At 36.2% G+C, this 12,893-nt stretch overlaps 1 protein-coding gene and 1 non-coding gene across 2 annotated transcripts in view; one reads left to right on the forward strand and one right to left on the reverse strand.

Annotated features, from left to right (window-relative positions):
• The window catches only part of GPC5 (glypican 5), a 655,903-nt gene that overhangs the window by 82,709 nt on the left and 560,301 nt on the right, over positions 1-12,893 (reverse strand). The gene's annotated exons all lie outside the window — the stretch shown is intronic.
• LOC113251593 (U6 spliceosomal RNA) lies at positions 7,187-7,294 on the forward strand. Its single transcript, XR_003314564.1, has one exon. It is a non-coding gene; the product is annotated as a U6 spliceosomal RNA (small nuclear RNA).

A 12,893-nucleotide genomic window follows, 5' to 3' on the forward strand; every position in this document is an offset into this window, starting at 1 on the left:
GCTCTTTTAACTTATTTATTTTAAATTTGCAACAGAGTTAATTTTCAAACCTCTCAGTTTATTTTTCAATAATGTCTCTCTCAGGCCGAAACATGGTAGGAATAATAAGGCACCTCACATTCATCAATAATAAGGAAGCCTTGTCTTATAAGGTTTCACTCTACGCTTTATCCTTTCCACAGCCCTTTCGTTAGGCAACAAGTTTATTTGATTTGGACAACTGTTTGCTCATTTTCCTTAATGGGACCTACCAAACCTTGACATTTGAAATTAAACAAAACAAAACAAAACAAAACTTTCATTTGGAAATTGAAGTTACTATGCAATGCAATTTATAAGAATGTTATTATTAATGATGTAAACCCAACCGTTTTCGGCATTACAGTGAATCTCATGACACTGAACAAGGACTATGACATTTACCCATTAATCAACCTAAGAAATTTATTTCAAGAAACAGCCTTTGGTCCCAGTTTTCTGGGACCTGAATTATAAAGCAAATTTGGTGTCTCCTTTTTTTAAGTAAACCTCACTTTGCCTGCCAGTTCATGAAGTGGCAGCATGCAGGCAAAAATCTCATCTCCAAAAGGCAGTCTTTCTGAATCTGCTTCCCCAAGTAGAAGTGATCTGCTCTCCTGCATTTCTCCTTCCTGTAAATACTTACATTAAAATGGTTCTACCACTTAATGACAAATTTTCTTGACTTCCGCTCCATACCTCTCGGTGATAATTTGACCTGATTCATAACTGTATCTCTAGCCACTAGGGGTTCTCAGATGGTGTTCAATAAATGTTTGCTAAATGAATGATGAGGGATGCAGACTATACAGATTTAGCATTTGTTAAAACACATCAAATTGCCTGTTTAAGATCTGTGCATTTCACTGCATGTAAATTGTACTCCAACTACAAAGAATAAAGGACATCTTCTCATTCCCCTTGGAACATGCTTTCAGAATCAGATGGCAAACCATTCTGGAATTGGAGAGTTCCTCCTCCATCACATAGGCTGATAGGCATCTTGATAATCCACATTGTTTTCTGGACTCAGAAGTTTACTATTTTACAAAATCAAACTCATCCACAAATTTGCCACCAATGTGGATATTCAAATATTGTGCAAACACACATGTCGAATTCAAGGAAGATGTCTTAAATACTAACAGCTTCATTGAAATAAAATTGAAGTTTTCTATAGTAATGATTTTGTGGGATTAGGCATATTTGGTTATTACTGCACTAAAACATGACAACATCCCTTAATAGTCAAATTTTGTATAAAAAACACTCTCATTTACTTTTATAAATGTTTGAAATATTTTACAGAGTGATATATAAGTAACCAAATATCAAAATTAGGTATGGACTAAACCAATTCAAATGAGCTGAGACAGTATTTAATCAGCTAGTACCATCAATAGGTCCTAAAAGCTTTATAAGTACATTACTTACAAGTGAAAATCTACCACTTTATTATCAGTTATCCAGTCAACAGTTATTAATTAAAAACAAAAATGCCGGGGCGCCTGGGTGGCACAGCGATTAAGCGTCTGCCTTCGGCTCAGGGCGTGATCCCGGTGTTATGGGATCGAGCCCCACATCAGGCTCCTCTGCTATGAGTCTGCTTCTTCCTCTCCCACTCCCCCTGCTTGTGTTCCCTCTCTCGCTGGCTATCTCTATCTCTGTCGAATAAATAAATAAAATCTTTAAAAAAAAATGCCCTACAGAATGGTCAGAGTATAAACCCCAATCAATAAACAAAAAAAATGTACATAAATCTTCCTTTCCTAATCATTTTATCCTTCTTTCTTGGACTTCATTACTTGATCTTTAAGAGATAAGAAAGCTATAATGTGAAAAAAAATTAAAACATAAAAACAGAAGCATGGTTTCACTGACATCAAAACTTGAAAACACATTAAGAAATACTGATAAATTCTTGCCGTTCTTAGCAATATAGAAGAGATAATAGCAATAAAAAAGACCTTGTAGTCTAGAGTATCGTTTGTTTGTTTAAGAAGAACTTTTCTCCTTAATGAGATATTATGCAGCATGTCATATAAACAAATTAAAAGAAGTAAAAGTGGGTGATTGCCCAAAGCATTACCTGTTGACTTGTTTTTCACTTTTAGTAATGGATCCTGAGGGATAGCTAGAGAAAACTGAGACCAGAAAAAAATGCAGACCTTCCTGACACAGCAAAACTGTTCCATTCCCCAAGAGAGTATGAGAGTCCTTTGGTCACAGAATTATTTTGTAGGGGAGCATACTAAATGGTTTTGTTTAAGTTGTATGTTTTTATCTAATTATAAAGAAAAATATAATTTCTAGATTATATTAAAACCATAGGAGTGATTATTAACTTTAAAAATTTAATTTCGTGAATTGATTTTATTCCCTTAAAATAGAAATAGTCCTATTTTGCATTGCAGTTTGCATTTTTTTCCAATGAGTGCATAAAATCGTTGCATATGCAAATGTGCCATACCTTTTAGTATTGCTTATGTACTTTGCAAATGAAGTGTCTAAAGCAAATTCTATAACTCAATTTCTGGTTTTGTTGTAAACCAAACACTACTTAATAGCTTAGCACACCTGATTTGACTTGGCATTTTCAAAACTGATTTATTGCACTCTGAAAAACCTGTTAGTTCTAATCTTGCAAATGCAATAGGTTCTTCTTGCCATGATAATTATTATGCAGCTGATAGGTATGTTATGTCTTCCCTCAGTTTATATAATTGTGATTTATCATCCATTTCCAAGAGAAATCACATCTCCAAAGCAAAGGTTCTGCCATGTCCTATTGACTAAAGTGCCGTGCATTATCTGAAGAGTAGCCTGGTTACAAAGAGGGACCAATGCAAACGCACCCTATCTCAAGCCCTGGAGTAATTCCTGGGGACAAACTGATGTGTTCTTTATGCTTTGCAGTAGGTGTGGTCAACGTTATAGAATTTAAACACAATTAGACTAGAGTTTGCCATTTGCTTCTACTGCTAATGAATAGCTGCAATCAATAGGCTACATGATTGACTTCCAAAATATTTTTAAAATATGCCAAATAATTAAGCAGAGTTGGGGATAATTTAAGGTATACTGAGATAATGATATATATATCAATATAAAATATAGCATAATTTTTCTTCTTTCTTTAATAATTTCCATTTTCAAACTGTAATTCATTCTTTTAAAATTGACAATGGCAACTTGACAAGCATTGTTTGTAATTATATATGGATTTTTTAAATTCGAAGTTCAATGACTTCTGTTCCTTCACAATAAAATTGTATCACTCTGCCATCCTAGAAGGCTCTTTCATAGCCATGTGAGAAAGTTATTCCTAGATATATGTCTCTTTCTGTATTATGAAGTAACAAAAAGAGCTTTGAGAATTCTGTATTTGATCTCTTATTGATGAGGACCCAAATGAAGGTACAGTTAACAAGGTTCTGAAAAAATACCAAGATATTTTTTCTCTGAGTTTTCTCTTAAGTGGCAAGAAGTAAAGCAATGGAGAATCAAATTAAAGATAAACATTATTCTTTATACTCCATGTGATGATAAATAAGTAATTTTAGGGTAGCTAAAATTATTTTAATACTTATTTCAAGTTTTAAAGATAGAATGAATTAGATTCAACACAAAGGACAACTACTATTACTACAATAACTACATTTGAATCAATAATTCATGTATTTACAATTCCATAAAAATCTATCAGTTCTTTCTTATTTTACTATTGCAGGTATATTTGATTCTTATAAAGGACAGTATATGATAGAATTGGGGAATATAAATTAGACCTGAAAAATCACTCGAAAATTATTTTCTTCTATGGCTCAATCTATCAATCTATTAAATCTATCAATCTATCGGTCTATTTACTATCTACCTATACCAAATATATTTATAATATTAAAATGATGAAATCTCCCCAAAAATGAGATCTAAGATAAATGTGAAAAATTCCTATGTGTAAAGTGGGCAACTTATACCAACTTTCTTTAATCTTTATATCTCTATGCAAAAGAGGGAATGTATTTTATATATACTTTAGTAGTAAACAAATTTATAGTTAAGAAGACGTTCATCTAAATATTACTTATAACAATGAAAATATGAAAATATCTTAACAATCTATCATGGCTACATAAATGCAGGTATACCTTTTTAAATGAACACTGCACAGTAGTTATAAAAGATATTATAATCTGACATGGAAAAATCTCAATCATATATTATTGTGTGAATAAAGAATGTTACAAGCAAAAACATGTATAGTATATGTCCTTTTATATAAAATAATATTAGAGCATAGGCATTCAGAAAGATATGTCTACACATATGTCTTTAACTTATAAACAATAGTTTGCCTTTGGGGAGCTTAATTTGTACTGATGTTTATTTTCTTTTTAGCTAAAGTAGTAAATGCATTGATGATCTTTCTGCAATGACTTTGAATCTTCTTATTTACCCTCCAGATATACCTCATTATTGAGACTATTTTTTGTGTCTTCTCATCTGAGGCAATTTAGATGATATAAATGTGAACAAATTCTGAGAAGTTATAGCCAAATAATAAGTAATCCTTGCATGATTGTTGCTTACTTCTGAAGAGCGAAGGAGTAGAATGCAGTTTAGTAAAAAGCACATGCACCAAAGGTCAAGTATTCTTACATAAAATATAAGGTTTTATGAGAAGGGAATAAAAAAATTCAAAGGTTCATGAACAAAAGTAAAGAGGGGCTAGGTAATTAGAAAACATGATAGAGCACAAGAAATTGCAAAGTCCCAGAGTCCAGAGTTTTCTAACTGGGATAACAGAAGACCTAAACGTTTGTTTCTATCCCTGCAGTGAAGAAAGAATAAACATCTAAAACCTCGCCCTAAAGTAAACTACGGACTTTTGGTGATTATGACATTTCAATGCAGGCTCATCGGTTGTAACAAGTGTGCTATTTGGAGCCAGATGTTGATAGCGGGGGAGGCTGTACATGTTGGGGGACAGAGGGTGTATGGAAACTCTCTGTACTTTCCACTCAATTTTTTTCTGTGAACCTAAAACAACTTAAAATAACAAAGTTTAAAAATAAAAAAAACCCTAAAGATCCTCTGCTAGCTGCTGAAACCAATATAGATGTCTTCTGGCCATGCCAAAGGACCCGACCCAAGATTCACTTGTCACATGGAGGGAGTGGTCCAAGACGGGGGTAATGGAAACCATGAATCTCTTGACACCCAGACATGAAGTCCCTTGGCATCATTTCTATTCCATTCAATTTGAAAAAGCCAGTCACCCAGTTTCAGAGAAAGAGGCCATGGACTTCCCACCTCAACGGGAAGGATGGGAAAGAACTGGTGGTCAACTTTAATCAATCATGGGAAGAAATCTCAATAGGGCATTTGGAAAAAGCATCAATTTATATTAGGTAATTGAGGTTAATCAAATTAGGAACTGTTTTATTAGATTTGATCTAGCATTATACCCCTCTTCATCTGGGTTGGAGAGGGTATGAACTCAAGAACATTGTCATCATTTTAAACAATAAAGTAGCTAAATTGCTGTATTTTATGTCTTAAAAACTACATAAATTATGGTAATGGAATGAAAAAACAAGCAAATGAAAATTAGCAACTCAAAATTCATGCATCATTCAAATTTAATTTGCATGGCATGGAACCACTAGCTTTCTTTTTAATTAAACATATTGTTATATATTGGGGCGCCTGGGTGGCTCAGTCAGTTAAGCATCCGACTGTCGAGTCAGCTCAGGTCATGGTCTCAGGGTCGTGAGATGGAGTCCTGCATCTGGGCTCTGCGCTCAGTGGGGCGTCTGCTTGAGATTCTCCTCCTCTTCCTCTGTCCCTCTCCCCACTTGTATGCTCTCTCTCTCTCTTTCTCTAAAATAAATAAATCTTTAAAAATATTATTATATAGTTGCATAAAAAACATATCAGAAGAAAATTAATTCCTATTATATTGGTGCAGAATATTTTTTTCCAAACTTACAGATAAAGGTTTGTACAACAAATGATAAAAAGAGAAAAAAGAACACTACTGCAGGAAAGAGAATAAAGCTTCCCTTCTCTCCACAGATTTCCATATCTGAATCCCCAAAACCCATGAGTATGTTACCTTACAGGCAAAAAGGGACTTTGCAGATGGGATTAAGTTAAGAACTTTGTAGTGAAAAGATTAACCTGGATTATCTACATGGGCCCAATGTAATCTACCCCTCCCATGGGTCTTCATAAGGGGGCGGAAAAAAAGTAGGAGTCCAAGAGTCAGAGGAGTTGTGATGATGGAAGCAGAGCTTGGGTTGCTGTGGTCAGGAACCAAGGAATGCAAGCAGCCTCTAGAAGCTGGAAAAGGCCGCAAGAGATTCTTCCCTCGAGACTACTGAAGGAACACAACCTGTAATGGTAGCCCCAGAAGACCATGTCAGATTTCTGGCCTCCAGGACTGTCACACTGCATGAAGCCACTAGATTTGCACAAATTTGTTCCAGCAGCAATAGAAAGCTTATAAAACTATCAAAAAATTTAAAATGGAAGTTATAATTATTTCCCTTAAATGACAGCTAACAACCAATAAATCATTTATAAAAATTTTAAAACTAATTTGTATGGTACAGTACTTAACTACACTGATGTTATCTGATAAAGTCATCTAGGCCTTAGGAACTGTGATTTTTAGGTAGTAAAGTTGGTTGAAGGCATATAAAATATGCTTTGGAAAAGATGTGTCCAGAACACATAATTCCCTTCTGGGGCATATTATTAAACCAATTTTCACGTTTTGGAAACACACAGACACTCAATGGTAAATTAAATATAACCTATGTACAAATTTACTTATGTATAAATTAACCTATGTATAAGTAAATATATTTTAAATAAATTGAGCCTGAATAAAATAAAATAATAAAATAAAATAAAATGTTATTCTAACCTGTGCATTAGGACATGGAAGAAATTTCCAATTTGTGAGTTCAGGGTTCTCTCCCCATCTGGTAGTTGGCAACGTCTAATTTGTGCGGCATGTATACGTATGTGTGTGTGTGTGCAGGTGCACTCCCTCTGTTCTCCTAAATAACAACAGAATTTAGGGAAGGAATGGGGAAGAAAAGAAGCATTTCTTTGTAGATCTATGGAATTAACTTATCATTAAAAAAAACTGTGAGTGCTCACTTCCGCAGCACATATACTAAAATTGGAATGACAGAGTAGGTTAGCATGACCCCTGTGCAAGAAATTTGACATGCAAATTTGTGAGGTGTTCCACAGTTTAAAAAAAAAAGAAAGAAAGAAAGAAAAAAAATGTGAATTGAACGTATCATAATTTCATCATCTTCATTTATGGGAAATCTAAATACATTTCGTTTCATTACAATGAAATGGAGAAAGAACAAATATGCATAGCCAAGAAATGTGAGACCTAATCAGTTTCTATCATAAACTAACTGGCCATCACTGAGCCTATTTCTACACACAATAAAACAGAATGCCTCATATGCCCAATGTCATCAGCCTGCCACTGTTCTGTTTCCCATCTTAATTAGAATGGGAGCTCCAATATTAACGTATTTGCAATTTATGCTAATGAACAAGGTCACTTTCCTCCTGAAAGCCTGTTCAATTCTCTACAGTTTACAGAATCAAATCAAACTTGTTAACTCATCTTTGTAAGTTCCTTCCTGCCTTACCTTATATTTCCAATTCTCCGAATAGTTTCAAGACCAAAAAGGCACAGCCGGGAACCACGTTCTTAGCATTTCTCTACTCCTCCTAGCCTGGCCCACCTCATCAACTTCAGCCCAAGCCTCTTTGGCCAGGTGTTCAGAGGATACTGGTATAAAATGTGGATGTTCCGCAGATCCCATAAACCTTAACTGCTGAGGAGGGCATTTCTGAGGATGTAGAATAGACCTTAGGAAGGTTTGCAGTGCAGACTCCATTTGAAGATGTGCACCTGCCAGGACTTAGGCCAACATATGGGCCCCGGGGAGTCCTGCTTTCCTGATCTGTAAAAGTAGGAGAGTGTTGGCAGCATTCACCCCATGGGGACATTGTGTAGATATAGGAACACAGTGTTTGTACAGTACTTGACTGTCTTCAGACAGTCTTGAGCTGGTCCTATAGTTATTTGAAAAAGAATGGTTTGTAAAAAGGGAGCTATAATCACCAAGGAGATGTAAGAGGGTCTTTGTTCTTCTAGAACAGAAAAGAGGGATATTAGCAGTCAAGGTAGAATCTAGGAAAATATAGTTTATTTACACCAAGTTATTTTGGCACAGGAAATACAAAGTTTCTCTTTGGTTTTAGAGGTACCTGCTTAACCACAAGAATCAGAAGTGAGGATAAATTCGTTTCTGCATTCCCTATTTGTCTATAACTGTGTGGTACTCGAGCTCTCTGAACCAGTTGTAACACCTACCGGATGTCTCATTAATTAATGAGTTGAATAAAATCTTTGACACACGTTCCTTTACGAAAAAAAACAAAAGTGGGAAAGAAAAATGGAGATGCCTACTCTCCCACGGCCCTACGGTAGGACTTCAGCCTGAATTAGGGAAGTCTGGTAATTGCAGTGATTGGTAGAAGGAGAGACGGAGTGAGTGACAAAGGGCAGCGAGTGTGATGCTCTTGTGGGTTGTGCCGCGTAAGAAAGGAGAAAATGTTCCCTGCTTCTGCAAAGGGAGATGTAACCTGGGTGGGGCTGCTCTTCATTCGCTGCCTCAGTGTCAGCGCACCCTTGATGAAGCACAGCCTGGTGGTCTTGCTCTGGTCCCTTCCCGACCCTCTCAATCCTCAGTCAATCTCCGCCACACCTGACCCCTCTGCATGGCCAGTTGTGAGCACATGTTCTTGTCCACGATTACAGTATTCATGAGTATGCACAAGGAGTAAGTTTAAAGCAACCAAGATTCACATTTTAGCAAAACGCAGTGCCTCCCTCCGTCTTGTACATGGGAGTGAGGACTTGATCACAAACGTGGATCATGACCTAATTCTCATGAGAGAGGTCCTAATTATCTCCCAATACCGTCTGCTGCCGCGTCCCCTCTCCAGCCACGACGGTGTGCTTGCCATGATCAAGCTGGGTATGCTCCTGCCTCAGAGCCTTTGCAATTCCTTCTGCTTCAGATGCTCGTCTCCTAGACAGTGTATGGCCCACTCCCTCAAATACCACTCGCTCAGTAAGGCCTCTCCTGACCACCCTATATAAAACCGAGACCTCTAGATTCCTTGGCCCTCCATATTTCTTAGTCTTCAATACAGGCCACTTTTATACACATTAGGTAGGTTGCTTTTCTCTCCCCAAAGGCAGACATGTGTTTTGTGCTGACAAAACCGAGAACAGAGGCTGGCACCTTGTAGGTATGCATTATGTCTTTACGAAATCAGTATTTGTTGAATGAATTAGCATTCGGGATATTTTTGGTCAACCAAAACACGTCTAAATAGCATTCATTTCAAAACTGCTTGGTGCAACAGGAAAGCAAGAAGTACATTTTTTTGTTGTCCATATTAAACTAGCTAAAATTTGAATTTTTGATATCTCAAGGAATTTTCTTTGGCTTTATGGAAAGTTCACTAATCCAGAATATTCTGTGACCCCTCAAACCAAAATATGGTTCATTCAATTCTGTCTACATATATTAATCTGGAGATAAAGTTTACATCTTTAATCTTGTTACAAATGTTTAAATGACTACTTATGAACCTCACAATTTTAAGAATGTAAACCCTTTAATAATCAATTACCACATCCAATTAGTTCACAATCATTGAAATATACATTTGGGACTAGGGCTCATTTCAAATCTCAAAATACAAAGTCACTTAATTCAGAACTCCATCTGTGCCTCAGTCTCTGGAGTCTGACAAACAGTCTCCAAATTGTCTTCTGAGTTTTCATCAAAACAAGACACCAGTTTGGAATCTATTTTAACATTACTTGCACTATATGGGGACTCACATTGCATCTGCTTTGATTTTTCTCTAATGAAAGTTCCTAGTTGTTCTGTGTCAGAAAGGATGTAAGTATTCCCTAGAAATAGCGCTTTTATTTAGAATGCAACAATAGAGAAAATCGAAGCCCCAGATCTTATATTTCCTATTCATAAAACTGTAATTGGCCTTTTTATGTCTGTGCTACCCTTGAGACACAGGGAATTAATTTTATGTCCACGAGCATATATAGGATACCCATAAAACTCAGAATAGTTCAAATTCTCATCCCCCAAAAAGAATTAGAAATAAAATCAAAGCATATTTTTCTTTAATCTTGGGGATTCTGTATAGTTTAATGTGACCTCTTGAGATGATATTAAATTGAAGTTATTGTAAATAATGGGCAAAGGAAGAACTATGGTATAATGTTTGCAATAGTATTGTAAATAGAGAACAAATCCCCACCAAATTTACATTTCACTTGCAGGATGAAGCAGACTCCTTGCAGATATCAAATGTTTATACTCTCCTTTGTTATAGTTGCTACAAGTACAAGCCCTGTTAGCTCACTAGGTTCAAAGTCTGGTTTCACTACTCTGTATGACCTAGGTATGGCTTAGACTTGCTAACATACGGCAAACCTCATTTTACTCATATCAATAGGAATAAAAATGCCTACATCAAACCTTGGGGACAGGTAAGCCCCATGTAAATTACTATACATAAAATACCAGCATGATTTCTGATTCACAGTAAATGCTAAATAAATTGTCACCAACACTACGGCCAATCAGACAGAATAGACATCATAATATTAGCTCGCAAGGAGGTGACAGTTCCAGAGGCAGAAAGTTGCCTTGTCAAAAAAAAAAAAAAAAAGCAAGTATACAACTTTTCCAAAAGGACAAAAGTAAGTCTTGGCCCTGCGTGTCCTTATTTTTGTGTTTGTGCTTAATGCACAGTATCATGATTTTATTCAGCACTTGAATGAGAATACACTCATACACACCCAAAACAACTTATTCTTTTTAAGATACATATTATGTTCTCTTCATTCCTCCCTCCATACGTGAAATCGATAATGTAAAAAAAAATTCCCTAAAGCAATGAACAAATATCAAAGTAATTCACAATTTCTTTATTGATATAGATTAATGTACAGTAATACAATCTGTACATATTTCCAGATATGCGTGTATAAAGTTTTTGGTTTTTTCTACAACTAAGATTACAAGAATCTGAGTAACATCTCAAAAAACAAAAAAGAAGAAAGAGGGGACAATAAAGGAACCAAACAAGAAAGAAGAGAAAGAAAAGGAAAGACAGAGACAGAGAGAGAGAGAGAGAGGGAGAGAGAAGGAATAGAACAGAACCATCAGCCTGCTAAACCAGCCCTATGAGGAATCCTCTCTTTCCACATCTCCCTTTTCACATGTCTGGTCTAGAGGACAGTGGTCTTAGAGCTGTGGAACACACACACTCCTCTTCACGTGCTCTTTTTGTTAATTTCTACATGAGAGGGGCTCTAGCTTCTCTCTTACCTTCGCTTTGTAATCCTGGTGCTAATCAAGGCTGAAATTAAAAGATTCCATCCTAATGATTTGTTTCACCTCATTAGCCTAAGAGGCTGAAGTCCCTAACTTAAAAGTGGCTTTACATCTTTCCCTGTCTCAATAATCTCTGTGGAACTAAAGAACCATCGTGCCACAGAACCTTGCTTTTCAAAGTATGGACTCAAGACGGGCAGGCTGGGCATCACCAGGGACCTGGTTAGAAATGGAGAAGCTCATTCCCTCCTCCAACAAACGCAGAAGCAGAATATGCGCTCGCGCTACCAGGTTTCCTAGGAGATTCATATGCATATTAAAGTTTGAGAAGCACTGTAATAAAGGATTATTAATAAGGATGGCTTTAATTCCCCAACTGTGCTCCTTTAAAAATTAGTATCTTCCAAAATGTTTTCTACAAAAATGAGTTCTATAATCAAATGTATTTTAAAAATATGAAATTAAATAAAGTTAAGCCAATTTCCTTTCTGCGACTTCTTGGAGCCACTGTTATCCTCTAACACGTGCAGTAAAAATGGCATGTGCGGTATTTCTCTAAGCTCTCTGACCATGAAGCCATGTTTTCTTTGTGTGATCCTTTAAATATTTCTGAAAACACTGGGTTTTATTATAGCACAGTTTGGAAAAAGGCGTCCTAATTTTTTGCAGACTTTTACAAACTCTAGTTAAAACATTAGGAAAAATGTTTGAGATTTAAAATTAAATACTAGGGGTGCCTGGGTGGCACAGCGGTTAAGTGTCTGCCTTCGGCTCAGGGCGTGATCCCAGCGTTCTGGGATCGAGCCCCACATCAGGCTCCTCCACTATGAGCCTGCTTCTTCCTCTCCCACTCCCCCTGCTTGTGTTCCCTCTTTCGCTGGCTGTCTCTATCTCTGTCAAATAAATAAATAAAATCTTTAAAAAAAAAATAAAAAATAAAATAAAATTAAGTTAAATTAAATACTGGAAAAATTATTTATGTAAAATAGTTAATTCTCTGAATATTGAATTGGAAAACAGGCGATGTTTGCTCCTGCCTCCTCCCTGATGTCTACAGGCCCATTACCCTCCTTCTGCCTGTTGGAGTCAGGGGCTTGGCACTGATTTCAATGGAATCTCAACATTTTTTGGTATGTTCGGTCTTGAAATTTCTCCCTCCTCTTGCCCCATATCAAAATAAGAGTTTTCACTATGTTTCTCCAAAGGAAGAAACCACCATAAAAACAATGTGTTAAAGCCATCCTCTGATAAGTCATATCTGAAATTGTCTAAATGTGCTGTTCCTTTGGTTTTTTTTTAAAGATTTTATTTATTTATTGGACAGAGATAGAGACAGCCAGCAAGAGAGGGAACACAAGCAAGGGGAGTGGGAGAGGAAGAAGCAGG

This window comes from Ursus arctos, unplaced genomic scaffold, assembly GCF_023065955.2.
Source record: "Ursus arctos isolate Adak ecotype North America unplaced genomic scaffold, UrsArc2.0 scaffold_10, whole genome shotgun sequence".
Classification (NCBI taxonomy): Eukaryota; Metazoa; Chordata; class Mammalia; order Carnivora; family Ursidae; genus Ursus; species Ursus arctos.